Source organism: Lepidothrix coronata, unplaced genomic scaffold (genome assembly GCF_001604755.1).
Source record: "Lepidothrix coronata isolate B3197 unplaced genomic scaffold, Lepidothrix_coronata-1.0 Scaffold60, whole genome shotgun sequence".
NCBI lineage: Eukaryota > Metazoa > Chordata > Aves > Passeriformes > Pipridae > Lepidothrix > Lepidothrix coronata.
In genome coordinates, this window is record NW_016690240.1 from 4,005,537 (window position 1) to 4,031,447 (window position 25,911).

Consider the following 25,911-nt stretch of genomic DNA (forward strand, 5'->3'; position numbering starts at 1 on the left):
GATTTACACCAAAGTAGTCTTGGAAGGAGAAATCGTCAGGTTGCAATATATGCTCTTACACTGTTTAGTGATGCATGAAGCAACTATAGTAGGACCACAAATCTGTAGTCCTAAGAAGCCTTAGATTTTCTTTTATTGTTAAGTCAAAAATATACACCAAGATGAAGCCATTGTCTGTAGCTAGGGCTGATGATAGGCTTCCTTAAAGAGAAATCTACTTCACAGACTCCCAAACACCTTCAGTTGCTTTCAAGTTAGGCTTTATAGGTGGTTATTTAGAAGTGCATATGTCCTGCTGGTTTTATTGTACTTCTTTTGATCTGGGGAATGCACTGTAATACTGTGCTTTGTAATCTGCGTTATTACCAAAATATTCTTCCCCTGCAATTTTCAACTATTTGGATATTTGAAACATTAATATTTTGAACTCATAATTTTATCCTGGGCACCAGCCTGTTTTTCTGGGCTATGGCTATCAGCAAACAGGTAGCTGAAAGTGCAAGTGTTCAGATATATATTCACGTAATTATTCTGAGATCATAAAATTGAAAAAGGTTCTTTTGCAAGTACAAAATAGAAGGTTAGGCCTCTCTTCAGCTGAAGAGCATGTCTTATCATCCTCCCTTCAGTATCTCTCTCCCCATCAAAACACCAACATGCACAGGTGAGGTTTAGGTTACATATTATGAAGAAATTCTTTACAGAGAGGGTAATCAGGCATTGGAATGGGCTGCCCAGGGAAATGGTGAATTCTCCATCCCTGGAAGTCTTTAAGATGAGACTGGATGTAGCACTTAGTGCCATGGCCTAGTACCCACAGTGGTAGTGGATCAAGGGTTGGACTTGATGATTTCAGAGGTCTTTTCCAACCCGGCTGATTCTATAATTCTATGATTCTTTGCTTCTACTCGAGTACATAGAATAGGTTTGGTTTTGGCATATGGATCATCTCTCTTATGGTATCATAATTATGTGTCTTGGTAGAAGATATCTAAGAGACTTGTGAAGACTGCAGCCCAGCTTTTGATTATTTTTACATCTAGCTCATTTATTGTCTAGCTCAGCTAATTTGTTATTTTTATCATATACTGATGCTGTTGCATGATCTAATTTCAAGGAATGGTTATAATGCTGTTGCAAATTTAACCATGTTGGGAAAATACTGATCTATTGATACGGGCACTGAAATTCTTCCAACCAAGCCTAAGAAATTTGAACTACACAATTTGACATTCCCCTTGGGCCAAAGAAGCTTTAAGAAATTCTTCCGTGTAAAAATTACTGCTTTATATCTCTTCTTGATATACTGAACTTACTGTTTAATTTGCTGGATCTTCACACTCTAGGCATTTATTCCCACATAATCTGGAAGTCTTGACTTTGTAAAAAACCCCTGAAAGGCCAGCAAGGGTTCTCCATAATGCACTGCTTGCAAAACCAAGGCTCTAGATTTGCTGATCCTAAAGATCCCTTTTTCCCATGGTGAAAATGGACCATAGGCATACATAAGAAACAAACTCATTTGACTGGACAGGTAGAAGAAAGCAAGTCCTCTTCTGTCTTAAAGAGGACTTTCCAAGAAAGTATCTTGCTATAGATGAGTTTTTGAAATAGGGATTTCATTCATGTAGAAATATCAGTACTTCTGTGACTATGCAGGGCATGGATCTCAGTTAATGTCTAGATTTGTAGACAGAGCAGGTATCTGTGCTCTTGGGAATAGATTGATCCTAATGACAGAGAGAAAGGCAGAAATCTAGGATTTATCCTTATATTATCAAATACTGATGCTGCAGGCTTTCAGGTAGTTTTCTCTGACAGTTTTCTACGAAGAACCATATAAATGGAATGACAAGGACAGATGTCAAGATCCCCATTTTAGAAGTGAACATGATAGAAAGAGAACATAACCATATTGTAAGGTATTTGGGCTTATCCTTAAAAGAGAACACCTGTATAGCAAGGGTAGATTTTTTCCTAAAAAAAATGAAACCAGATTACTGGCTTGGAAAATTAATTATTATGTGTATTTACTTATACCAGGAGTGAGAAGAAACAGGTGCTGAGAAGCACTGAGGTCCTATTAAGGCATCTGTTTGATATTCAAAGGTAACAGCACTTTTTAGAATGGATAACACTCAAGGACGAAAGCTGTAACAGTTACAGATAGGCTGAGGAATACAAAAGTAATCCTCTAAAGTTCATACAGCAACTAAAATGCATGTGATATCGATAAGATCATAGGGGAAAGGTTGTCTAAAAATGACAACATCAAATAAAAGAGCTAAATAAACTCTGGTACGTAGACAAAGGTAAAATTCCTGTAAATGTTCATGCACCGTTAGAGAAAGCCTAAAATTAAAAACATGTTGCCAAGCATTGGAGGACCTATAATCTGAATTGCTGAAGCATGATGCCGTCAAAAGACAATGGGACATTATTTGTCACACACAAAGCCATACAGAGAGAACAGACTGTGACAGAAGAGGCATAGGAGTGACCTCGTACCTGGAAAAAATCCATAGATTATAATAAGCCACATGATCACATGGCAGATCCTGCCTAAGTACAGACTCCTGCCTTCAGAACCACTGTGTGGAAGGCACCCAGAGAAAGACTTTGGATCAAATCCTGACACCAATGGGCACATCAGTGGCTCTAGAATTTTACTGCCTCTACGGGGATCCTGAGGCTGCCGGCATAACCCCACCTGCTCTCTGACTTCCAAACCTACAAGTGCAGCCTTCATCGCAGCAGTAGCAAGCTCCTGTTGCTTCACAGCATCCTCCCTGCCTGAGCACATCTGGCCAGGCATGGCCCCACTGGAGTCCCCAACCTGTATGTGGAGCAGCTGTAGGAATGGAACCCTGGCAGGAGGTCCAATGCTGTATGCTTAGAGCTGTCCTGGGACAGGTTAGGGTAGAGCGGAAAGAGACATCGGGTTTTATGGGATTGGGAGAGTGAAGCTTATCCAGAGAGATGCAAGAGATAATGACACCCAAGTACAGTAAAGAAAGCAGTAGAAAGCAACTGTAGTGTTTAATAGCAACAGTAACAGCAATAATAATAAAGACGAAAGCACATACTGAATTAGCACAGAAATTTTTAAATTATTGATAACTTCAGTATACCTTTTTGGAAAAGCTACTTTTAGAGAGAGAACGAGTCTCCTGAATTCTTCCTATCAGTTAAAATGTAATCTTTTCAGCTCTCTGCAAAGAAGGTGATATGTTACTTACTACTTAATGCTAGTGAAATAATCTGAAAATTTGTAACAGGAAACAAGAACTACTAAGTGAAATTAAATATTCCTATAACACACTGGTACAACAAAACAATGAGAAAGGAAGCTGCTAGAATCCATAGGAAAAAACTATCCTTACCAGCATGGAAGAGATCTCAAATGAGGGGAAAGCTGTGCCCTGGGGAGAAATTCACTATTTAGAATAGCATTCAGCTGGTACCTTTGCTGTTTCTCTATTTGACCTTTCTGGCAAGGCTAGTAGATTTAACTTGGAGTTATTAATGTGAATAATTGTTCAAACTCACATTTAAATTAGATAGTACAGGAGGGAATACATTAGCCCTAGTTTTTTAGCATCATAGTTTTGAAGATTTTTAAAGGTAAAATAGAAGAAGGAGGAGGTTTAAGGAAAATCAAAGGGAGGGTGCTTTCTTCATCTGTAACAAGAGCTATCTTGGTTATAGATTAAATAAGTACATTTTTACTTCTTCCCTAGTACTTCCTCTCCAATCCATGCTACTTATTTTTGGAATAAAGTCAACTAATACAGTGAAATGAGCAGGCAAACACCTTTGCCATGGCTCTTGAACTGATCAGACAAAAAGGATACTTCAAGAACTGTAAATGGTTTGGGGGAAGATACACAGTCAGTCACCTCATCAAAACGGTACAAAGGTATACATCATCCTAAGAAAATTCGTTGAAACCACAATTCCTAAATCCCACAGAGATGAAAAAGCCTCAAATTTTGTGTTCAGACTGCAGTAAAAGTGCCGGTACATGGCAGACTACCTGCAGGGAGGTGGTAGCTGTGTTGTAACCAGCTCCTCCAGAAGCTTCCCTGGGCCAGTTAGGTTGTGCATAGTTTACTGTGGATGGCAGGATCACTACAGTTATGAAAGATGGTGCTGAATACATAGAGACCATCAGAGAACTCATGTTATATGACCTTTATTTGGTTCTTACTAACAAGTTAACATCCTCTTTGAATGAGAAAGGTGAAAAACACTGCAGAGAGATATAAAGGCTGATGAGTCATTTCTATGACATTATAACTGAAGCCTTTCCCAAACAAAAATGGCAAGCCTTCTCACTGTCTCTACTAGTTTGCTGAATCTGTCTAACTCAAAGAAAATATGGTCTTCATATTTTCCCTTCAATTCCACTGGTGGAAGGACAGGCCATTTATGCCAGTGGTGAGGACCGAACACACCTGATTTGGAAAAGTCTTCTGTTTGTGACAGGGTCTAGTTGTATATATTCTGGACTACAGGTACAAAATGTTGTTCCTCCACTCAAAGCTCCTAAAAGGCATATCTTAGAAAAAAATGAAAATAATATATAGTGGCCTAATTTTGGTTTTGCTACTACAATAATGACATCAGGCCCCAGAAAAAAATAAGAACTTTTGGAAACATATAAGAAGGTGTAGTGCCTGCTGCCAAAGGCTCTATGGCTCCAGAATTACCCCTAGGGCCTGAGTCTGTAATACAGAGATCCCTCTGAAATACCTGCACTTGAAGGTATTTTTCCTCTGTATTTGGCTAAATGGTACTCTACCAGTTTATACACTCACAGCAATGAGTTTCTTTCTCTCTTCTGTGAACAACCTTCCTTACATAAGCATATTAATAACAGGAGGTGTGTTTCTGCTAGATCATAAAATACTGAAAATAAGTAAGATGGAACTTCAAAGGGTGGGATTCTCCACTACAGACCACTCCACAAACTGTGTTAGCAGTACAGCAATGTTGCATACCTTGTCACTACCTTTCTAGGACTTCTCATTGTTTAGGAGAGCCACTGTTTGGAATAAGGAAGATGTTCTCAGGTGACAAAAATCCCAACATGATGAATGCATTTTATAGTGTGAAACTGCACAGTGCTTTGATGGAGAAGATGCATTTAATGATCTAAAAGTAGGTAGAACAGCTGTCTGACATAACATTTCAGGACTCACTATGGAGTGTATCTTTTCAATGCAATCTATTCTTGGTGTGCTGGTTTTGTGAAAGAGTGAGAGGTTTGCAGTACACAAATTCCTTGGGGCAAAGGGAAGGTTTAAATCCTCCCACACTTCACCCTGAAATGTTGGTGCTAGGTAGCAGTCTTGGCACTTAGATTGTGTTTAGACAATTCCACTGTATCTTTCTCCAGAGGTGCACACCATTCTGAGGTGGAAAGTAGCAGAAATAAACAACTGCAAAACAACTGAGAACAAGATATATTCCTGTGATTTGGACATGCTAAATCCCATTTGGGGAACATTATCATCCTAGGCTCACTTCATAATCAACAGAGAAGAACATGCACTTCCAGGACGTGATTTGGATGAAAAATGGTCTCACTTTTCCTGTCAATTTCCTCTCTCTCTCAACTATCTTTGCAGGCGGCCTTGAACAACTCTGCTCCTAACTAGGCAACTACGTTGCTGGTCTCAGGTGCTTTTCACTGGGTGTGAGAAAGTCAGGCCTCAGGGCACTATCTGGTTCACACGTTTTTGGTGCTTAACACAAATTCACACAAAATGAAACACTACAGTCTCTACATTCTGTAAACCATGTCTACTTGACTGTATGAGCGCCTATATTAAAAATTAACAGTAAAGAATACTTAAACAGCAGTGACAGCTGGGACCAAGCCTCGGGACTCTCTCAGGCCTGCCCTCACCAATGGGCTGCAATATCAAGCTCCCTCTTACCTATTCTCTCTCTGCTCCAAAGGCTCACATAGTGAGCAGAATGAAGAACTTCTCTAGTTTGATGGGTAGGATAAGCTCTGAGGAAAAGGGAATTGCGGTTCAAACCCCTTCAGTCTGAGAAAGGCTTAAAATCTATGTTTCCCACTTCTTGTAAGAGTGTTCAAACAATGAAGTTATTCTGAAGTGGCTGCTGCCTCTTCCTCTTGCATCATTAGCTGCTTGCTCTCAAGAGACGACTCAGTGCTCTGGATTTCAAGTGGATGAAGGTGATTGAGGTTCAACACTTGTTCAGATCTACGCTGAGAGGTTTCCCAGGTGATTGGTAGGTGGGAGTTTCAGTGACCTGCTCAGACAGTGGAGAAAGATAGGTTCCTAGCTGCTTTGAATGATTTCGGAGGTTGCCACATTTCCCCATCCATTACATTTGGAATTGAGATGTCTACCTCAGATGCACTGAATCATCCTGCTGAGCCAGGAGCTGCCTGGAAGCACGGCAGCACCCAGGCTGAGCAATTCCTGTTGATAGTTCAGATACTGCCTTCCTTTCATGACACAGTTCTTAGCAATTTCTTTCGAGCAGGTACCAAAGAAGTGATGCTTCAGTGACAAATATCCCTCACCTTGCATGATCTACCTCAGCAGCCTGGAACACAGGAAAGACTGCTTTAAGCAAAAGACCGCATAATCATATTGAAGGTGATCAAGGTATTTTAATTTCTCAAGATTTCCCTTCCACAAAGAGTCAGTATATCTGTGATCATACTACAGAGCTCCCTGGGAAACTGGGAAACATATTCAACACATACATGCAGATATGTGCTGGATGTTCGCCACCCTAGGCATGACATTCTCCAGTCTATTCTTTAGCAAAGCAATGAGCATAACAGGTAGAGAAAGTGTGTTCATTCCACTATAAATAGCTAGTTGCATTAAGTGTAACATTTACATTTGCTTGTAGTTGTCTGAATTCAGAAACAAATTTGATGCACTACAGTCATGCCAGTAGATCCTCTATTGCCCCTCCTCCCCCCCTTAATTGCACACCTTTTTTGCTAGCTACTTTTCCCCTTTCAGTCCTCACCATGCAAATTATGCCCACTTTCACTTATTTTCTGACTAATTTAGACCTAAAATTTATGCTGCCATTCACATCACTGCTGAAATTGGCTTAGAGCTTTCCAAGGGACTTGCACTTGTTGACAGCAGGTATGAATATATTTCTTAGATTTGAATGCCTTCGTGTGAAAAAAAAATTGCAGAGCACTGTCAAAGCTGTGACTGATACACTGAATAAATGGATAAAGTAAATAACCACACTTACTATGATGAATTCTAGTCTTAAACCCTAATAAATACCTTTTGCAGGCAATAGTTGCTGAACTTTTATCTGAAAAATATGAGCCTGGTACCCTAACATTTATGTACTAAAAATGCAAAGGCTGGTTATCAATATGCTCACTTAAATCACAAAATTCGGTACATGGATAGGCGGTTAAAAGATTACCAATTACTGCAATATCGTGACGGACTCCTCCAGCAGGAACAAGAAGAAGTACATCCCCCAGGACAGCTTGAGTCTGAGAAGTAAGTTCTGTTCCAGATACTTTTTACGCAGAAGGTGCTGAGTCTCCTTTCATAAGATACTGATTTGGATCTTTGTATTATATATTGACTGGCCCAATACTGACCTTTGTCTGAACTGTAGCTGAACAGTTTTCAAAGCATCTGCTTAGCAGAACAAAAGTAAACTGCAAAAGCATATTGGATACAAAGTGCTGACCTCTCTAGATTATTTTTAACCTTAGTTTGCTACTTAAACATCAATTTGTAGTCTGACAGGCAGCTTACTCAGGCTAACAATTTAACTGAATGAAATGCTATTGTTTTGGTCATAATATATAACCTTTTAAAGAAATTTTACTCTTTAAAAAATGAAGAGATTTTCTACTTAGATAGAAAATTATATAATAAAATATTTCTGCTATTAAAGAAGTTGGCAAAGGCCAAAATCCTTTACCACTGCAACTTTTTGGAATGAAACATTCAGTGCTTTGAGAGGTAAATACTACGGATAAAAAGTCAGTATAAACACCAGCAATGCACAGGGCACTTTTAGACATCCAGACAGAATACAGGTGGAATAAGGAGAAGTAGCTACTGTTATTATTCTTGGAAAGCAAGTAGTCTACAATAGCCCTGAAAGCATGTGATTCTCTCTGTTACTTCACATTCAGCTTTATTAAATATTTAGCTCTGATTCAGCAAAGTACTTAATAATGAACACAGCTCAAAAAAAATCTGATGGGTCTCCATGGCTGTCCTCATACTGCATGTGAGGAAATGGTCCCGAGCAATGCTCTGAGCACCTCTCTGGGAGCAAGAGTGACGGTGGGTGTTCAGAGCATGATTACAGGAAGGCAGAAATCTGACTGCAACACAAACACAACAACCTATCCCCAAGAGTGAGGAAGACTGAGTAAAAAGTTTAGCAATACAGAGTTGTTGTCCAAGTGAAAAGCATAGTCCTAAGCAGCTGCAGCCAGTGTGGCTACATCCTTGTTGCAGTGGGCCGAAGAGCTAGAAAGCTTAGAGCCTACATTTGAACTCTGAGAGACCTAACTTTAACATAAAGCACCTGCCTGCACACTTTGCTGAAGTAGCACCTTAGATCTTCAGTTAAGTCATCAATATTGAGTCTTATGGAAGGCTGTGTGATACTCTCATTCAAGGCATGCACCACAAGGAAGCTGTGGGCTTTGGTGAATTCAGCAAGACTATTCCTAGAACATTTTCAAAAACATAACTAAATATTTTTAAATAGACAATTCTTCCTGCTGAAACTATTTATGTGGGGATCTGATAGAAATTGTTAACATTTTAAAGAGATAACTAGAAAGTATCATATAAATGTTTGAAATTAAAAAAAAAAAGATTCCCTTAAAAATGGAGTTTGCTTAAGCTGATACTTTTCATAGGCAAAATAAATAGCATTTGAATTTAGAAAAAATTAAATTAAAAGGGCAAATATTAATTGTGAATAGGAAAAGGGAAAAATTTTAGAGATAATCTAAATTTCCCATCAACTCTACTCTAGAGAACACAGCTTTCAGTGAAATATCAAATAAAACTCCCTGTGAAAACAGAATTAAAAAAATCCAGCAGCAAACAGGTTTCAGCCAGACACTGTTTTCCAAAAGGGTCACCCAGCCAAATGAGTATCTAGAAGGCCCCGGACCCACTCCACCAGACAGCAGCAGAGTAGGTAGGTAAATAGGTATGAGTAAGCACATACACATGGGATAATACCACAACTCTATTATTCTCTGGTAGGTAGGAAAAAGAAATAGAAAAAAAAGTCTATTGAAGTGGCTGAAGGCATGGGGGCTGGTGCCAGAACCAGTGTTCAAATGCTTGTAGCCCTCTCTTCCCCTGGGCCTTGTGCTGAGTTCATTTGAATCCTGACTGCTCTTTTCATATATAGGTTTTCCACAGAGCAGTCAGACAGCACAAAGAATATATTGAATGTTGAGGTCAGAATTAGGCTTAGAAAAGACCAAGGATCTTTGCACTTTACACTGGGCAGAAAAATTTCCCAAAGCCACAAATGATTGCCCCAGCTCCCAGAAAATAATGCAGATTTCCAGCTGCAGCCTTAAAAGGCTCTGAGGCCAATGACTAAACTGCAGTGGGTTGACCCTGGCTAGATGCCAGGTGCCCACCAAAGCTGCTCTATCACTCCCCTCCTCAGACGGACAGGAGACAGAAAATATAATGAAAGACTTGTGAGTCGAGATAAGGGCAGGGAGAGATCACTCATCAGTTACCATCACGGGAAAGACATACTCAGGAAAAAAAATAAAAATTTATTACCAAATAAATCAGAGTAGGTTAATGAAAAATAAAAACCTAAAAACACCCCCTCTCCTCCTCTTTCTTCCCAGGCTCAACTCCACTCCTGATTTCTCTCCCTCTTCCCCCCAGTGGTGCAGGGGGACAGGGGATGGGGGCTGTGGCCAGTTCATCACCCATAGTCTCTGCTGCTCCTTCCTCCTCAGGGGGAATGATGAGTCATACTCTTCTTTGCTCCAGCATGGAGTCCCTCCCATGGGAGGCAGTCCTCCATGAACTTCTCCAACATGAGTGCTTCCCACGGGCTGCAGTTCTTCACAAATTGCTCCAGCGTGGCTCCTTCCTCCATCAGGAACAGGCTACTCCAGCATGGGTTCCTCACAGGGTCACAAGTCCTGCCAGCAAACCTGCTCCAGTGTGGACTCCTCTCTCCATGGGTCCACATCCTGCCAGGAGCCTGCTCCAGTGCAGGTTTCCTATGAGGACACAGACTCCTTTGGGCATCCAGCTGCTTTGGTGTAGGGTCCTCCAGGATCTGCAGGTGGATCGCTGCTCCACTCTGGACCTCCATGAGCTGCAGGGGAACAGCCTGCTTCACCATGATCTTCGCCACAAGCTGCAGGGGAATCTATACTTTGGCACCTGGAATCCCTCCTCCTCCTCCTTCTTTACTGACCTTGGGGTCTGCAGGGCTGTTTTTCTCACATATTCTGATTCAGCTGCATTTGCAGTAATTTTTTCCTCTTCTTAAACACATTATCACAGAGGCACTACAACTGTTGCTAATGGGCTCTGACTTGGAGTCTTCTGACATTGGCCTCATTGGACATGGGGGAAGCTTCTGGCAGCTTCTCAGAGAAGCCACCTCTGTAGCCCCCCCAGTACTAAAACCCTGCCATGCAAACCCAATACAGGTCCTTAGGAAAAACAGTCTCCCTCATCCCTCAAGCAAACAACCCAGGTAATTGGTAACCTGAGCAGCTGCTTCTACTTCCATTGAAAAGAGTTAGAGTCAGAAAAAAGGCTAGGGTGGGGGAAAAGCAGAAGAGATAAGTCAGAGCCAGTATTCAAGGTCACTTGGTCTGGGAGGTACAGCGAGACGCAGAGGTCTCTATGCAGAGTATGCTGCTGCTGAGGAGGAAGCAAAGCACCCACAGAAGTGTACAGGCAATAAACTGGTAAGACCATTTTTGCCTGAAAGTGGTGCCAATCCTAACCAGAGTTAATGACCCCTGGAGAGCCAAGAGGTTTGTAGGTTACACCCTCTAGCGTTCATTTTTAGCAGAAGGAGGAGGGCACAATGTAGGAAGGGGGAATCCAAAATGTCAAGTGCTTTTCAGAACAAACATTTATGCAAATTATTCAGTGATGTCATATCTTTTGCCCTCTAAACCTAGCATAACAGAGACTGTGTTAAACCCGAACTAATACGTAAGCAGGCCATTCAGGTACACATTGTTCCCATCACCTCAGCTATGGGCACCAAGCCAAACACTAAGTAAATAACATTTGTCACAGAGATTCGATTCCCCAAGAACATTTGCTAAGGTTGGCCAATTTCCTTGCTCACTCTTTGCAGAAGGTGAGGATCCAATGCACAACAATGGATTGATAGTATGTGTGTAAACTAAACTGATATAAAATAATGAAAAAGGCAGCAGTAGAAGTGGGTATGGTTCAGAAAAACTTAGCTGCAAGAAGCCAGCAATTTCTTTGTCCAAGCCAGCAATTTCTTTGTCCAAGTCTCTGACCTCTATGACACTGATGCATATTGCAGATGAAAAAAGAGACATGCCTTTGCATTCAGTTCATCATTGTTAGGCTCTCATTAGGATGAGCATGAGTAAGAACCTGTTGTGGAGTCTCGTTACAACAAGTCTTTGAAGGCATCTTAAAGGAAAAAGTCCTCAGTACAGCACCATAGATACTGATAGCTCACCTGCAGAGGTATGATACTGTATCATATGACATGGAACACAAAATGACAAAATGAGCACTGATCCATTAAACAGATCTGTTCTTGACAGCGCATGACATTATGGCAGAGTCTTTTAAAGAGCAAATTCATGTAGTCATGTCTAATTAATTGGTCTGAAACATGAGACTGACAAAACTTAAGGTTGCAGCTAAGCAAGATCCTCAGTGAAACACACTATCGGAATCTGCTGTTACTCATCAGTCAGAATAAAACCAACAGCACCACTCCAGAGAGAGAAAATCAGGGATAATATCTAAGCAATTAGTAGTTGGATCCAGTGTTTCAAGTGTCACACATATTCTGTGACCACAGGAACATGACAACAAGGATCACCCATTTACAACATACAGGACCAAGGAAGCAACACAACAGGCACAGGCGACCACAAAGGCAGTTAAATCCTGGATGTGCTTAAATATAAATGTGAACACTTCTTTCCTAAATTTAAGAATATTCTCTGTCAATCCATTTGCTCTCAGGGCCAGATTCAGGATATCTACTTCAAGAAGGTTACTTAAGCATCAAAATCCAGCCTCTAGGAAGGTAGCTTAGGGCACACAAAGCTGTCAGGTGGGAGAGGTCAGCATCTTCAATAGTCAGGCAGTGTTATAGCCTGTGGGGTGAATTTGCAGCTCACTAAAAGAAAACACAAAGCTGTGGATTGAACCTCAACCAACACATAGTCCTGAGCAGGAGTGCTCTGGCCCATTTCAGAGCTGCATGCATACAGAGGGCATAAATTCTACCGACAAACCTACGTCTGCTGTTTTCCTGATGGCACAGAATGCCTTCAGAAATGCCGTGGTACTAGGAAAAGATGTAGAGGCAATTCAGGGCATTTTGATCCAGATCCCTAATGTGCAGCCTTGAGTCAGGCACTTACGCCTTGATTTTGATGCAAACCTGGGGCAGAAACAAAGAAGAGCCATAAACCAGTGAGGCTGGCAAGGGGTTACTTTCATCTTGCCTGGTGGAAGTGAGATGAAAACTGCAGATACAAGAGGAAGGCATTCAAAGAGGCAGCAGAGCAATGCATTGGCAAAGCTCCTGCCGGAGGTGTCTAAGGGAGCAAGAGATGGCAACAATTAAGGGAGCTGCGGCGGCAGGAGTAGGCAGTGGATTTGTCTTGACGATTTCGGAGACAAAGGAGATGGGAATGTATTTATAGAGGCAAGCTGGATTGGAGAAGGTATTTTCAAAATAGAGGTTGCAAGAACAAGGTTACCGTGCTTGTGTCTCTGCCACTGAATCACTGCGACAATTTCCCCATCTGTAAAACTGAGATAATAATACTTACCTATCTTATGGAGGGAGGGGAGTGTGTTGTGAGGATTAATTAGCTAAGGTTTGTACAGCACTTTGAACATGTAGAGAGCGATATAAGTGCTCAGTACTAAGATTATTATTAATATGGAAGAAATAAGCCAGGGTGGGGGTGGAGAGTGAATGAGCAAGCTTTTAAAAGATAAGGAGAAGGAAGTAACAAGAGGATGATAGAGAACAGGAAAGGTTGGGATTAAGGGACAGTTTCTTAAATTAGCGGTAAACACAGGGAAACTTTACTGAAAGCTTAAATGAAGGAAGAAAGCATTAGGAGCAGAGCTGTTAGAACTATAGGTCTATGAGCTCTGATATTATTCTCATTTTCTCTTGTTTTGTCAGCTTTACACCACACACGGTGGGATTTTTATTGTCTTCCCAGAAGTCTTTACCTGGAACACTGGCTGCAAGTAAAATAAATATGAACTGTCAAACTCAAACTTTTGCTCTGGCACTACAGCTCCCACCATATCAGTAAGTTGTGGGTCTGAAACATGAACTTAAAAAATAAGTAGTCTCCTATTTGCATATTTTATGTAAACCTATCTGCCCTGGCCCCTGTGTTAGTGGTTACCTTGGCTGAAGGCCCGGTGTCGACCGAGACTCCACTCAACCTCCCCTCCCGCAGGGAAAAGGAGGAGGGAAGGGGGGAAAGAAGAGGGAAAAAAAACCTTGCAAAACTGATACTGCTGAGAAAGGTGAGTTTATATTTACACAGAGAGGGGAAAAAAAAAAAGAACTATAAACACTATACACACAGGGAAAACTGATAATAAAGACTACTTCCCCACAGAAGGTGTTTTCCTCCTCTGAATAACAGCCGTCTATCCCATGCAACTGCCCCGGAAGAGAAGAGAGGGAGTTGTTTCCTTCTCATCTTTTTATATCTGACCTGACGTAACATGGTATGGAATAGCTTATTGGTAAAATATACATCAGGTGACCTATCCTAGTTCCATTTCCGTCCCAGGGAGGGTTACAAACCCACTACAATCTGTAAAACCTCAAAAAAGAAAAATCAACCTCCCTCCCAGCCATACTGTTAAGGACAGAAAAAACATGTATTTTTAGCACATGTAAAGCTTGCAATATTAAGTTCACTTTCATCTCCTTCTTTCAATGAAGCAAAGCAGATGAGAGTATTCTACTGGCCAAGGATTTGTGACAGGTTGCTCAAGACTGGCGATTTTAAACAGTGTATGTTCATTAAACATAGAACAATTCCAGGACACTCTGTAGTGTGCTTCTCCATGACATTAAGCAACTGCAGTGGTCACTCTGACTTTTTCATCTACGAATATATAACGGAAAACTATATTTCCTCCTGCCAAATTCCCAAATTCTATTTTGTGACAGACAAATTACAAAAAAACTTTAATTGTTCTGAATTTTATCCAAAATAATCAGATAAAACAGACACACTCTGTTCACCCAGCAGAGGAGATAGAATGCAAAAATTTTAACTAAGATAGGCCAAACAGACTTCAAAGTAAGCGCACCTTACAGAGCTTATTTCAGCCTAATAAAAGCAATGCTATTGAGACAGATCATTTTTCTTACAGACGTGTTTGTCATCAACCTTTATTTGGGGATCATGGATTGAAACTAGTGTGGGTCTAGGTGTATCTTTTGATTCTCTTTGTAGTTACAGCACCTAAAGTGACCTTTTAGTTTATCATCAGGTTCATTATTCTGTGTAGCTGACTCTACCCATACAAACCTATTCATAAACATAAGGAGACACCATTTCAAGGAAATAACGAATTTTCCTGATGTGCCCAGATCCACAGTAATAACTAGTGGATCAGGATATCAGTGATCACTAATAGAACAAATCTTGTTACCAAAGGGGCTAACTAAAGCAAAAAGTTTTGATAAAGCTAAGTATTTCTGAAAGATAAGTCCAGAAGCTCAAATATAGCTTCTATTTGCAGTGACACCTGATGCTGGTAGCTGGTGCTGGTAGGTGAGGTGTCTGAAAGAGCCTGAGAACTCGTCTTCTGACAGTGAAGACCTCTGAAGGCTCTTGACCTGGTTGTCCCTAACATGAAGGCTGTTCCCAGTTGAAAATTCAGTCCTAGTGTAACAGGAGAATGCATCAGAGCTTTACATGGAGCAAATAACACTTTCCCTTGGAATGTCACAAAATCCAGTAATGCAGAGAGAAGGGAGACTGTTGGCTGTAAAGTTTCCTTAGAATACTGTGAAAACATTTTGTACAGTTGTACTGTCAGTGTTATGTGGCATTTACTCCAATTTGTTTAGGATGTTGACAATAGAACTTCGTGGCTTTCCCTCTTGAGTCCAGGTTTCTAACAACTGCCTTCCATAGTAAATTATGTATTTCAAATTATGTATGTTTTTAGCAAGGCTATGCTCTTTTTTTTACAAATAGAATAAAACACTCACAATATTTAAATATGCAAGCAAACAAAATGTCTAACACCAACAAGGAAATGAAGGTGAGCTGGCTGTATATCACAAATGAATACAGAGAATCATTACAGTTTGCATACACTTCTAGAAAGGTGTCCTCTTACAATAATACCAGTCACAGCCTTCCACTATCTAAGCCAAACTTACTTGTTTAGATAACTACATCAATACTGCCAGTCTCTTAGCCGGTGGTTTGCATGAGAGACAGCTTAGCCCTTTGTGGGTGAGTGCATATTGCTGCCCTGTCTGGAAGGACAGTAGATCTCTGTGTAGCTAAGAGTGGTAATGTAGCGCTCTCCTATTCCTTTCCTTCTGTACCTTTGGGTGAGGAAGACATTCATGCAATGTTCCTTATACAGGAACATAAAGTTGTTTTTTCCAAGGAACTGCCAGTCTGACCTTCGGACCCCCATTCTCACCTTACACCTTCATTTTGCTGTTTTATACCTCTTACTCTGTTACTTTAATGGGCCTAATGCCTGAAAGGCAATTAGAAGCTATACTAATTTTTGCAAAGGGGACTGGCTGTTATTATTAATGCTGTCAGGTCCATCCACCTCTGGAGTTTATAATGTCTGCATAGCATTTCAGTGACAAAATGCAATCATGTTTTTAGACATTATAAAATCTGCACAGTGCTTCAAAGACATTGTGATATCTGGGGGAGAATTTATGGCTCTTACAAAAATTGATATTTTAAATAGCAATGATTTTTTAAAAAGAGACCAGGTATTCATGAAGGTAGTCCAGAATAAGAATTCTTGGAGACCTTGCAAGTAAAAATTTGAGGGTTTGTCCATGTGAGGAAATTAACTGGCAGAACTATGGCAGTATAATTATAATGCTGCAGCAGTTACTTCTTGTGTAACTCTCTGTGTTCCTACATAGACACTATACTGGAATAATAGTCTTTTTTTTTTTTTTTTTGTTATAGACCTTACACTGCTTTCTAACTAACATAAACTCTTTCTGCTTCATAATCACTCGGCCCCCTACGACTGAAATCAGCCCTCCATTTTCTCTTTTGTGTAAATGCCCCTTCACCAAATTACACTTTTGCAGCATAACCAATGACTACAGAAAATGTCTGCAACTACTAATTATAGGCAAAAAAAGAAAGAAACCAAAACCAACAAAGAACCTGACACGGTAAGAGAGTGTGTGCAACAGAGTGACAGAAGGCCAGAGCCAAGGCTACCACGTTTATTGCCAGTTTATTGTGTGTAGCACTCACAGATGAGCCCTAAAAAAGTTTGTTGCAGTGATTTAAAAGAGAAGCAACACATGGTTTAGGGAAAAAGCTGAGGCAGTTCAACACAGCACCTTCAGTGAGTGAATTTCAATTGGCTTTCAACTTAGTATTGCAGGAAACTTTGGGAGAAAATGGATTGAAGTATTTACAGAGCATATAAATCACAATAAAAATGAGAACACTTTCTCAGTTATCTACTTGATGAATAGTAAGGGGGAACAATATTAAGCTGGAAGCTTAAAAATTTAATATGGGATAATGCAGAAGCAGGTATGGTTCAACTGAGGATCTGATATTGTAATAATCAAACAAAAATGGAACTTGAGTGGTTTATACATGTTATCAGAACTCTTCAGGTGAATGGAGGTCTTGCTAAGAGGATATATTTTTTTATAACTGTAAACTGTACAGTCTGATAAATGTTTAATATTAAACTTATCTAAAATTCTAATAAAATAAAACATACGAGGACAACATCTACATGAAGTAGTTCAAGTTGTTTTTGCTGTGGCTCTAAGAAACAGTTTATATTGTGTTTGCTATCACAGAACCCTGTTTAATAAAAAAAGGGGAGCGGGAGTCACATAAAGCAAAAAAATGGGAGTCAGTATTACCTAAATAAAAGTTTCTTGCTCACCAGATGAAGCTGGCCACAATACATTGTGCAGATTGGTCCGTCAGCACACACCAGACCATGGGCTCCATCTTACAGACATTGCTTTAACAGACAGGTAATCTCATTTTGCAGTTTGCATTTCCAAATTTTGTATGCTTGCCAGGAATTGGATAGTAATGAAAACTAAACACCATAGCTACAGAAGATGCCCTCAAATAAGTGACTTTCCTTTTTATATGTTTTTAGGTTTCTACATTTCTTCTAAAAATGCTCTAACAATTAAGTTTATTGGTAAGAATATAATAAAATAAATAAAATATAATTACATATATATTTCACAACATTCACTAAAATGTGTTCTTAGTAAGCAGAAGTTCACCTTTTCCTGAATCTTTCCCTCTTCCTATCAGGAGACAGAAACACAGCATGTGAACCATGTATCTGAACACAAAAATTTAAATTCTGAATCAGAAAAGGCCCTGAGCAAAACTCCAAAGAATAAAATGTAACTTCTAGACTTGCTGTTTTATCATTTTCTTCTTCTAGTCTGGAGAAAACAAGCAGAACTGAAGCTGGTAGTGAAGTGACTTACCAGACTGATAGAAAAACAAGGACTAGGAGTCCCAGATTCCCACTCAAGCACCATCTGCAGTGAGCTACATTCCTTGATCACTCCTATAGCCTTTGTTCAACTTAGAGAAGACCTGCAACTGAATTCTCTTGGTTAACTGATGTCAAATATTTCCCAACCAGGACTGTATGACCAATATGATAATAACAGATTACTCCGAGTGATGAAAAACATGAGAAAATTGGAACTGGGACAAAGCAGTTGGACAAAGGACAACATTAAGAATTCATATACTTGTGCTGATTTTGAATGCTGCTGATACAAATCCCTCTAAGTCACTGTTCCACTGTCCTACTAAAACTAAAGGAGTTTACTTGTCTAAATATGTTTGTAGGAGGGTGCCTCTTTCACACAGATGCTGGCAGCATCAGTGCTCAAGTCAGCCTGTGCAACAAATGGTCCCCATTGCTGGGAACTTCAGAAATGCTCCAGTATTTCAGCATTTGTTACCACCTTACCATTAGGAATGTTGTGCACTGCTGTGTACCAGTTAGTCTCGTACATTACCCTTACCACAAGATTGGCTAGTGCAGAAACAAACCCATTTTTTTGCTGTTGTTTTTGTTACAAAATCCAGATTTGACCACATAGTTACAAAGGATAATGAAAACCTTTGGAGACAGAATAAAATCATGTTTAATGTAGTTATCCCAGGGTTTAGTAAATGGTCTTTTCCTCAGCACCTCTTTCTCTCTCTGACAAGCTGTTCACACTTAATTTGTACAGGGCACCATTTAGTCTTGATGTGCACTCCTTCTTCCCAGATTAGTTTAGTTGAATAGCCACCTCACCACCTACATCCAAGCAATTGTTTTACAACAAGAGATTCCCTATAGCCAGGCAGCAGAGAAATCCTTAGTGTATGGTGCAAAAGAGTTGCTGAAACTTCTTCCAAAAGAATGAATTAGCAGATAGTACGTTGGTAAGGTGAACCAAAGCCACAAGCAGCAAAATGCATGGGAATATGAGAAGCTGCTGGGTTGTACTAGTTGTCCATCTAGCCCAGTATTTTGTCTCAAAGGCAAAAGTAGATGTCATTCACGGACAGCATGTGAGCCTAGTCATTATTTGCAGTCCATTTCTTTTGTATTCCCTCAGCACACAAATAGAAACACCAGGGATTTCAGAGGGCACCTCCCTGTCTAGTCCTTCTATACCTCTTTATGGACTTGTTGTCCATGGATTTTTCTGGCTCTTGTTTTGAAGACCATCTTAACGTCTGCCTCTGCAACCTCTTGTGGTAGCAAGTTCTGGAAATACACTATCCAGTAAAGGGTAAAAGGCTTGACTGCTTCTTTGCTTTAATTCAGGCTCCTACTATTTTCACTGAGCAGCCCCTACTTCTCATGATGTAGAATTTTGTGAGCAACAGTTCAGCATTACCTTTATGTCAGAGCTTCAATTGTCTGCCACCTTCCCCCCTCTTCTCCAAACCAAAGAGAGGTATGACTTCAATTTATTGATTCGTGAACAACTCTTGATTAGTCATACTATCAAAACCACCTGTGTTATGTGTATTTTATTTAAGTAGAGCATTTTGAGCTTCTTGTAATACAATGTTCTCAGCATCTTTGAGAAGCCTTAATTAAGAAAAACCCACACATCAAGTGTAATGTTCATATTTCTCTCCATTTGGAAGCACGAGGGAGAACAGAATGCTTGAGCATTTCTAACTATTATTAAAGATGCCCAAAGAAATAATATCGTTTATGTTGTGGGATTTGAGACTAGGTAAGTAATCATGAAATTAAGGACTGTACTATAATGTGTATGGAAGGTAAGAAAAAGTTTAAATTGTAAGGTCATGTGGAGCCCCTCTCAGTATCAGCACCTCAGGATCAGGAAAGACAGTGGGGATTAAGATGCAACTGAGAATGAAAGGCCTGATTTCTCTTGATTCTTAGTGAGATCTGGGAGCCTAGATGTCTCCTTCTCCAGGGAAAAATCCTTCACCATATAATTTCCAGAATTTAAACATCAATTTAAGTAGAATTTAAACACCATTATAATATTGCTGCTGTGTAACTTGGCATGGCTTTTCTTTCAGAATGTATTTTAAAATACAGAAAAATTCGAATAGGCTTTATGACCGTACACCTTCCTATGCATCATTATACCATCTGCCAACGGTATCTCGTTTCTGCAGCCTTAAAAATCTACTTTCATAATCCTCATACCAACCAAAGCAAGGTATCTCACTGCATTTTCTTTCTTTTATCCCTATTGTTGTAGTGTATTTTCATAGAAATATTAGGCTGTAGTTACTAGGGACAAAAACGCCTCTGAGTGCCATGTCCTATGAAGTCTGGGCACCAAGGTCAGGTCACTGACTATTTCAATATCCATGTCTCCATAACTGTAGCGGAGTAAATTATGCACAGAGTGTTTATTTCAGGCCTTTTCTTGCTCATCTCAGAACAGTAGTTTAAAAATGTCTATTTTCAGGGTGAAATGTTTTAAGCCTTATGTTTGACTGAGTAGTAGAAAGCAGAGATAACCTTCCCGTTCCAACTCCAGCTCCAGGGACCTGCCAGGCCTCTCTTTCCCAGCTTTTGCTGACCCCTGAAGCCCTGATAAACACAATCAGCTGAGCTTGGCTGGTCCTTTGTCCTTCGTGTCAAAGGAATAATCACACCCTAACTGCTTACTCTGCCTTTGGCCCCTCCTGTGTCTTGCTCCCCTCCCCATGTTCTGCTTTGCATTGTAATTCCCTGGCTTTCTGACCACTGCCTCTGACCTCCTTTTCATTTTGCCCTTCAACTTGGTAAAACTGTATCCAGTTTCCTGCCCTTTGGCTTGGCTTCTGGTCCTAGGTCTTGCCTAGATGCTTGCCTTGTATATCTTTACTCTTCTAATACCTGACTCTGACTTGCCTGGCTCTTTCTATTGATTGGGCTCTACATCCAACTTCAGCTAGATACTAAGGTATTGATTACTTGTTAAAGTCCCAAAAGAAGATAAATTTTGTTTTTTGTTTCATTCTTTCTTTTTGCTACGTTAGGAATATAACTCTCTGCCTTCAAACTGAGATAGGAATGATCTGTTCTTTGCCTCTGAGAGAAGGGTATTTCTTTTTTTGCAGGGTGAAATTGTATGTCTCAGATTCAGCTCTCAAATATGGAGTGAAAAACATGTTCCCAGCCATTAACCTGAGACCCTTGATTCTGCCAGAAATTCTCTGGCCAACAGAGTTCAGCAGCAAGCACCTTGACAACAGAGAGGTATTAGTTCAAGTGAAGACCTGTATTAACACGTTACCTCACAGGGACTTAGCCAGGAATGGATGCACTGATGACTTTTTACCATGACAAAGAGCTGACTTAAACAATACTCCCAAATTGTGGAACTATTTTTTGATCATGTGTTCACAAATGCCTGTTCCAAATCTTTGAGAAAACTGTTAGCATGTGAAGCAGGATCTAATGTAGTACATCCAAAAATGTTTCTTGCTTTGAGGCAATAAAAAGAAACAAGCTGACTGGATCATATTCTACTTTTCTCTGTGCCCTGGTACACCAGTGATTTCATAAAGCGGCAGTCAAGAGAAATGTTACAACTACCATTTATGAACATATGCTCTATCCTCGTGTATAGCCTATATTCAATTCACAAAAATATTTAAGAAAGAGCTTGAGTGCTTTCCTGACAAGGGTATTTCCAACCAGGGCCTCTGTTCACATCAGTTCTTTCACTAGGGCAAGAATGAAAGCTAAGGTAATCTGAAAAGTTCACTTTAAATCTTAATTTTCACATTGCAGTTTTCTGATGAGCCCAATCCCCCTTAAGCTACATATTTTCTATGCATGGCTTAACAATGACCTGTTTTTTAAACAGTAAAATTCTATGCTCTTTTTTTTTCTTCTTCGAAGAAGGAAAATATATTTTTTGCCTTTTCTTTTGTTAAAAAGTTTTTAAAATCTGGTCTTGTAAAAGGTCAGTTCTACAATTCTGTGATTCTGTGTGCCTCTGCGAGCAGCGGAGAATTTACACAGGGCTCAATGCTGGTCAATGTCTCCACACATCCAAGTGACAGTCAGACCTTGTCATGCTTGTTTGAGTATGCCAACAAATTTTCATCACTTCAGACACCCCACAGAATTTGGAGGAAGAGTAAAAGGGTCATCCACTAATAATCTCTAAAAACATGAAAAATAGAGTTCTCAGCTCAAGATGGGCCATCAAATGTGAAAAGATAAGCAGAATAAAAGAACATAGATTTTAATTTGATTTGTTGTATATGGACCTCTTCTACTTTCACTGAATTTAGAAGAAATATTTCAAAAATATAACCACCTAATTGGAAAACAAACTTTGCTACTGTGACTCCATATACATACAGATGGTGAAGTTTTGGTAAAGGCAGAAAACCCCCCAAACTCTAGCACTTAGATCCCATTGTCTTCTAGAACTTGGAGGTTTCATGCTTAGGAAAAATAGCCAATTTCTGAATAAAAAGAACTGGAAAGAGGGAATTACTTGGTTTTGTTTCTCTCTGTTGAGCTAATGAATATTTTACTGAACATGAGAAAGTACTAATCTACTTTTTTATTTCATGAAAAGCAATCTTGAAAACTCACCAAAGAGGACTGGAGAATTACAGTGTCCTCTATCCATCCAACTCTGTTTTCCACTACATTCCCATTTTCTTCCACCTTTCTTTCCAATCTGAAAAGAAGGGACTGATGCTAAGCTCCTTCTGTTCTCTAGCCCTCAATTAAAATTCACGATGTGAACACCTAAAAGTCAAAATGCAGAAGTCTGACCTCGGTTCTTACTCAAGCATAACTGTTGTTAACTTTTGATAAATTTGACTCATTTTTGTACCATTTTATGTATTTTCTTTTAAAATATTTAAAATAGTTTCCTTCATGTAGGATATACAGGATATTGGTATTTACCTACTTACACTGGTGACGTTGAAGTGTAGTGCTATTTGAGGTGGCACGAAAGAAGCCATCAGATTGGTGGTTTTGTCATACATGAATAATCTATCCAATCCAACTTCATTTTGACAATATCATTATACTAAACTATGATATATAATTTTTATATATTCTTTTTTTGCTACATGTGGTATACAGTCCAGCAAAAACCCCACCCCTAAATGACATAATGACATTACTGAGGCTGGTTTCAATGAAAATAGTACTTACAAAGTATAGCACAGTAGTCACTATATATTCATTCCCTCTCCCATCAATTAATTACATCACCCTTTAAGACAGACATATAATGTAATTAGAGATTTGAACAGTTCACAGCCAGATCACTTAAAGTAACATTGTTAATGGGCTTTAGAAGTTCTCCCTTTAATATTGCCAGTGTTATAACTTCTAATTACCTTAATAATTAGGGCTGTGTCATTCATGATTGAGGTAACAGTTGCTAACACTAATGGGTATGAGAGGTCTCTCACAAGGCATGTTTTGATGTTCTCGTCCAGTTGCTTAGGGCAGGCAAGAGCTATTTGTCCTTGGAAACATAGTAGTTGCTATGTGGTGGCCTGGGCAGAGGCATCCTTACTAACCACTTTAATAGCGCCACCACCACTGCTGTTTTCATCAAGGAGTGACTGTACGAAATGCTCTCACCATGCACTGCCCTTGAAATGCAAATGTGGCGCCTACGGATGAAATCTGTTGAACTCTAATTGCAATTGTTGTTATTGCTACAAATAACAGCATAAACTTGAATGTGAAACCTGACCGAAATTCAAAGAAATCCATAGGTAACCCTTCCCCATTCCCAACCCTACAAATTAGCAATGGTTAAGGTTTTCAAAGTCTAAGATGATGCATTTGCTTAGATGTGTTTCATTGTGCACGAGTAATTCTAGGTTAAAGTCTAAAGGAAAGCAACTGGAATTTGCAGCTATTTTGTCGAGATATTACACTAGTATCACCATTTCAAGTCCATTTTTTCTAAAGACTTCTGGCACATATACTGAAACCAAGCCTTTTATGAAGAATAAGAGTCAAAGGTTCCTCTGTATTTGGCTGAAACCAGAAATTCAGAGATAAAAGCCTGTTTGTTGGCCATGCTGCCCTTTGAGGCTTAAGAGTTCATGGGAGAGTGGAGAACTCAGGATTTACTCTACTGTCTTCCATACCTCAAATTTACCAAGATTTGTGTAATTAGAGACCAAAAAAAGATTTGGAGAACTATCAAACACAAGTAGATACAAAAAAAGAGCAACTTCATTGGACAGACATTCACCTAACTGGTTTTAAGCATCTAGTTAGTCCCTGAGGACTAGGAACAGAATGACCTCTCTTATTTACTTTGCTTTTTGGAACTTTATTACATGTATAATATGACAGTGATGGAAAATATTAAATCCCCAAGGGTCAGGGGAGCATTTATTTCTTAGATTTGTTTGTTTTCCAGACATAGATTCAACTGATTTCCTGACTCAAGTTAAATTACACTGAACAGGTAAAAGGGCAACTCTGTGATACAGAGAAGAATGCCCTAGGGATTAAAAAAAAAAAAAAAAAGACTGATTTATCCCAGTCACACTAAAAAACCCCAGGAACTTAACATTTATTAGACTGGACATGAAGGACATACTCATATAGATAAGATACAGATGGTAAATTAGCCCTTTAAAGTACAACATTGAAATCAATACACTACACAGACACCACAAAGACACTCCCATTCCTTTTCATCTAAATTAAAATCTAGGTAAAAAACAGAAAAAAACCTCCAAAAAACCAAAACAAAACAACCATCAAATCCCAAACTCATGTAGGTACTTGAGCAACAGGTGTGAGAATTTCCCTCTCTCATCAGGTAAATATATAAAGTATTCATAGTTGAATCAGATTTAATTTCTATAGGCTTCCATTATTAGTTTGGCAAGTATCCTTTCTTCTTTTGTGCTCCTTTTCAGTGAAAACAAAATAATTATAAGAGTACTAGCTTTGTCTGCTTTGACCTGAAAAAGTATTACATACACTCCTTTACATACAAATACAATCTCATCAAGGAAAGAATTTCCATTAGGAGTGATCATATTTCCTGTTGACTACAAGATACAATTCCAGGATTCAAAAATCCCTATATTAAAGTAATCTTGAAGATTTTTACATCAGCAAGTCACAAAATACATGAATGAATATTCACATACATATATGTGTTTGTATACATTGTATATGCATATATATGTATGTAGATACACACAACTCACACATATTATAGTGACACTAGTGTTAAACATTTTGCTCATACATTCCTAAAAGTTTTCAGAAAATCTTTACTAACCATTTGCCTGTCCTTCCTTCCAGTGAAAACCAGAATGTGATAGAGATGAGCTATTGACATAAGACAAATCTCTATAAATACCTGTTTAAAAACCCCCAATAACAGTAACGTTAGTTCCAGTGTCACACCTTGCCATCAGAGATCAAGAGAATGTCATGTGACTTCACAAGAAATGTGACACCTTCTCACCTAGCCCTAGGAGTAAGCTGTAGCTAGAAGGTGCATCCAGATGCAAAACCAGAAAACAAGCTCCAGGTCTCAAATACAGGCTGGGTGAAACTGCTTTTCCTGCCTACCCATCTCTCAATTAACAAGCTTCCTCTGCATTCAGTTCTTAACCCTGACATACTAATTTCCTCTGGCATCCAAGGTAAAGAAATTAAGAAAACAAATGTAAGATAAATTCTCCCATATTTCAAAAGGATATAAAATTCATGTTTTCTATCAGAGGTAGCCAAAAGTTCATTGAATTAGAACCACTTTCAACTACTAATATATTACATACATAACTCACTTAAAACCTTTTACATGTTAATGGCCAGTCTCCCCGAGCGAAGATTTGGGAAAGGTCATTAGCCCTTCGAGCCTGCACAGTGGATTTTTTAGGTGAGACACAGC

At 39.4% G+C, this 25,911-nt stretch overlaps 1 long non-coding RNA gene across 1 annotated transcript in view; it reads right to left on the bottom strand.

The window, feature by feature from the left end:
- Positions 1-25,911, bottom strand: part of LOC108498526 — a 45,566-nt gene that overhangs the window by 9,376 nt on the left and 10,279 nt on the right. Inside the window, exon 2 of the long non-coding RNA XR_001875198.1 lies at positions 22,605-22,763. This is a non-coding gene — a long non-coding RNA (uncharacterized LOC108498526). The remainder of the gene's footprint in view (positions 1-22,604; positions 22,764-25,911) is intronic.